General features: G+C 39.1%; 1 long non-coding RNA gene across 1 annotated transcript; it reads right to left on the reverse strand.

The window, feature by feature from the left end:
- Positions 1–2,498: 2,498 nt before the first annotated feature.
- On the reverse strand, positions 2,499–3,864 carry LOC120106792. Its single transcript, XR_005508821.1, has 3 exons — positions 3,855–3,864; positions 2,777–3,748; positions 2,499–2,557 (listed from the first exon to the last, which is right to left on the reverse strand). It is a non-coding gene; the product is annotated as an uncharacterized LOC120106792 (long non-coding RNA).
- Positions 3,865–4,807: the final 943 nt, after the last annotated feature.

Genomic DNA, 4,807 nt, shown 5'->3' on the forward strand with positions numbered 1-4,807 from the left:
AGATTATTTCCATTGGAATGAATGTGAGCGAAACACATACCCTTCAAATATATGAGAGTCGAGTGTTTATTTCCGTAAGGGTCTATGTATTTAGCATTCCATTTTTGAGTGAAAATGCTTACTAAGTAATTATAAGTTGTTCAAGAATAGTTGTTATGAGTTTTGAAGAGCTTGGTTGTTCTTTGTTGATGGCGTTGCAACCTTGGTGTTTTCGAAAAAGTGAATTTGAGTTTTGCCCGAGGACGAGCAAAAGTTAAGTGTGGGAAAATTTGATGACACTACAAAAGAAAGGATATCTCCCGGCGCTTTTTTTGGTCTCTCCCGACGCTTTTAAGCGTCGGCGAATTTCCAGCCCATGCATCGCAAAGCGTGGGTCAGACGTCGGGCAGGTGGGCGTGGGTCGGGTTTAACCCGACGCGTCAAAAAAGCGTCGTCGCTCTATGCCGACGCTTTTAAGCGTCATTTATTTTATACAAACCCGACGCTTAAAAGCGTCGGCGTACTTCAACCGACGCTTCCCACCGTATTTGTGTTGGACTATGCCGACGCTTTTAAGCGTCGTTCATTTTATACAAACCCGACGCTTAAAAGCGTCGGCGTACTTCAACCCACGCTTCCCACCGTATTACATGAATTGGACTATGCCGACGCTTAAAAGCGTCGGTTTAGGCTACTTGAGCGACGCAATAAAGCGTCGTTAAACATCAAAAATATGGGTTGCGAACTTCTGGTAGTTGTGAACTTGAGGTTTGCTTTCTCTGTCTCGTTGCATGGCAGTTCTTCTTGCAGTCCTCCAGACAGGTGGGCATGCAGTATTTTCATCCAGACCAAAAAGATTTCTAGAAACAAGTGGATCAGTGGAACCATCTTCTAGCTGCTTTCAGAACAGAGGAATATCTTCGATTACCATACCCAGTCAATTCTGCAAAATACCAGCACAAGGGATAGAATGGAAACTGTGTTGGAGTTAACTTGGAATTACCAATAAATACAAGAAATCAACCAGTTCTTTAAGTAGGTAGTCTGGCATATGGGTAAAAAGTTCAAATCCATGCCAATTCATACACAAAAACATGCATCATCACCCAAGTTGTGATGATTTTTCTTTTAAAAATGGGAAGATTTTGTCTCACAAGTAAATATAGATAGCACTGAAGGAAAATGATTTGTGATTTCAGTCTCAAGAGTTTATTATCAAACGTGGCTTTCCAAGCCTAGCAGTTCATCTGGGCTATAAAACTTTGCAAGACAACCAACTACCTGGCGCAAGTTGCCTTCTCCCAGGTCTATCTCCTCAACCAATAAACTATAGAATGGACTAAAAGCTATGAAGTTCTTCTAAAAATTTAAGGTAGACGCCTTGAAAGAAACAGAACTACCTGTCAGCAGATGGATGCTTCCATGCCTTGCAAATAACACCGACATGTATATTAAGAATAGTAATGCTGCATTCTGCTTCCTTCTCTGCAGACTCTTTTTCTAAAGCTTTTTTTTCTCTCATTGGTTTTATTACTTTTTGTTGATGACTCAGTAGCTTTATCATTCTTGAAATTTTCAATTAACCAACTAATGATGTCGCCAACTGAACAGAAACAATTGTAAAAATGAAAAGAAGGTTATGACAAAGGCAGATAAGCAAAACAATGTAGAAATAGCAAAAGATATCACATTATGTGATCTTTGGAGATGACTTTGCATTTCTGTTTTATAAGCTTTTATATGCTTAACACCGGCAGCAAAAGCACAACATTATCAACAAGGAAAGATATGGAGGCATTACACAGTAACAAAGTTATGTCATGAGCACACCTGAACCAAATGGCCCATGAGCACATAGTAGCTGATGGACAGCACTCCATTAAGGTAAATAAGCTAAACAAAAGGCGTATCGGCATTATTTAGGGCGCAGATTACCTCAGCAGCACCTTTCTTTAGATCAATATTTCCTCCAGGCTTGTCTGCATTCTTACATAAATTACATAAATTACATGAATCAACATAAATTACATAAATTACATAAATTACACTAGTCATCAGATCGCACTATTTCTCCAAATCAACATAAATTACATGGTTCATAGATATATTATATAAAGTATCATTTGGTTGAAGAGACATAGTTTGCCAAGAAGCACATCCATCATGGAGGCTAGACATGGAAAAGCAAGCACGTGTTACCTTAAAAACTAAGATTTACCAACAATCAGTGCAGCAGTAGCTCTGTTCCACTGCTTCCAACACTAATTATAACAAGGTATGCATTTCTACACCACTGGGATTAGTAAGATAGAACAAGAAGTTCAGTACAGATGACACAAAACATTTAGTCTACGAATACATAAACCATCAAAGTAGCTTCCAAATTCCTGTGGCTTACTTCCACAGCTTACTTCCACTGCAACACCCCCCATGCTTACTTCCACAGCTTAACAGACTTGTCATGGCTAGCAGAGGCCACCATTCCTGTGGCTTGTGACTGTGCCAATGCTGCAATAAGACCTTCGTGTGCCTGGACCGTCATGGTTTGGTTCTCTATCACATTCCACAGCTCCAAAGACTGCAAGAATTGAAAGAATACAGAACAAAAATTAGCAAAAGCACACAATCAAGTAAAATGCAAACGATCAAGATTGCTGGCCAGCAAAATAGAACCACAAGAATGATCTATCAGGTTTCTCATGTATGACAAGTAGCCCTGCTAACCATCGAAGAAGAACAAGAGGAAGAAAAGCAAAATCTACAGTTTACTTTCATGAAGAAGATGTATTCCAGTTACCTCATCTAGATCGTGGGAGTCAAGTCGTCCAGCCGGACTGCCTGTCCTGAAACCATGTTCCTGTCAAGTCAATATAGAACATACTAATTAAAGTCCTTTCCAAGATCTATACCCGATCATACTGCAACAACCGCCGCTGTTTTTTTAGTACCAAAAGCCTGCCCAATATTTTCAATAACTGCGGCTCCCAGTCCAACATGTAAAGCAGAAGAAAGCATACCTTCCTTCCGGCCGAGCAAACAGTAGGATTACCCAATACAAATTGTTCCCATTATCTAAAGTTTCAGAGAATGAAATCAAAGTTTACCCAGCAAATATTTGCATGTTGCCAGTGAATCATGCACAAGAAAGTAAGAAGCATAGCCGAGTACATGCTGGCAAGGGAGAAAATGAGGTGGAAGAAGGAATATGAATAGGAGACAGGCTTAGCCTCATCCTTCTTCCTGTCTTCCTGCTCCTCTACCTTGTCAAAAGGAAGCAAAGGCCTCTCAGAACCTACACCAGGTGGAACACAGGAAACATCGAGCACATGTCAAAGGCCATCTAGAAAACTGAAGTCAATCAGTGAAGTAGGTTTACAAATCAAAGATTGAATACAGACTGGCACATACACTAACCTCGATCATTACATGAATCACCTTCATTTACCACAACAGTACCATGTAAACCATATAAGAAAGTTGTATTGCAATCAGAAAATGCCAGTTTGCAAAGTGATCATAAAGCAAATTAAACAAAATTAACCACCTAAAATATGGCATACAACTTAAATTTCTATAACTAACAAATGCATGTTTTTTAGCTGGATGATGCCAATTCAATACTTCAATTGATCAAGCAATAGTAAGTATCAAAAAAAAAAAAAATAAAACAATCTAAAAACATTCATCTCAAAATCGTAAGTACACAATCTACGATGTATCAAGAGTCGACGGCATCATCATCTCTACGAGTAGATGAAGTATCAGCAACCTACAAGAAAAAAAATACTTTAGAAACTAAAAATATGAAAGTCATCACGCTCATACAAGAATACATTATAATTATATAAAATATTCAAATATATTTAGTTATGTACCGGAGGAGCAAATCTCTGCAAAAAAGATGAAATATGGTCAAGCTGATCCTGCAAAGATTGTATCTTCAACTCTTGGCTCTGCTTCAACTCCGCCATATCAGTCATATGACTCTGCCTCATCTCCTCTATCCTTGTCTCATATGACTGCTTTATCTGTGCCATCTCTGTCTTCAAACTATAAACCTCTGCAGTGCTAGTACCTTGTCTGGCATCTTGGGTATATCGGCTCACTGCAGACAGCTGAGTGGGGGTAACTCCGATACCGTAACCCCTCACGCGACCATAACGTTCTGGGCCCATCAATTCTGCATAGACCTGAGCCTCGACGCGACTGGCCGCGTTGGATGATGATGACTCCCCGACGCGCTCTGAAATGAGATTTGTAGCTCTTTCCTATATCTCTCTCAAAAAAATAAACAGTCACATTAATAATTTAAAGGAAGTAAAATTAATAAAATAATTATGATCAAATAAAAAATGAATACATACAACTATATCTCTCGACTCGTCCCGGACAAAGCTGCCATCTCGGTGAGTGTGGGTCATCTTATAAAACTCTACCTCACCAGGCTCCCTTCCATGCTCTACTATCTACACATACGGAAAGTATATTGCCAAACTATATATCATGATACGTGCTATATGTTAGTAGAGTTTCAAACAAACTTACGAATTCATTTCTACGTCTCGCATAACTCTTCGAGCCTGAAGTATGAGGAACTGCTTGAGATGCTCGTGCAGCTCTGCCAATATTAGAATATGTCTGCCAAAATAAAAGCACACAGTATAATATTATTCAATGTATATATTTGCAATCTATATTAATAATAAATATAATATAAAATATTGAAACAATATACGTGACCTGTCCTTTTTCAGAAAACCAATAGTGAACAAGCTCCCTCCACTGCTGAGGGTATACATCAGAAGGAGTCACACGAGCAACCTCCTCC

The sequence above is a fragment of the Phoenix dactylifera genome, unplaced genomic scaffold, assembly GCF_009389715.1.
Source record: "Phoenix dactylifera cultivar Barhee BC4 unplaced genomic scaffold, palm_55x_up_171113_PBpolish2nd_filt_p 000636F, whole genome shotgun sequence".
NCBI classification, from domain to species: domain Eukaryota; kingdom Viridiplantae; phylum Streptophyta; class Magnoliopsida; order Arecales; family Arecaceae; genus Phoenix; species Phoenix dactylifera.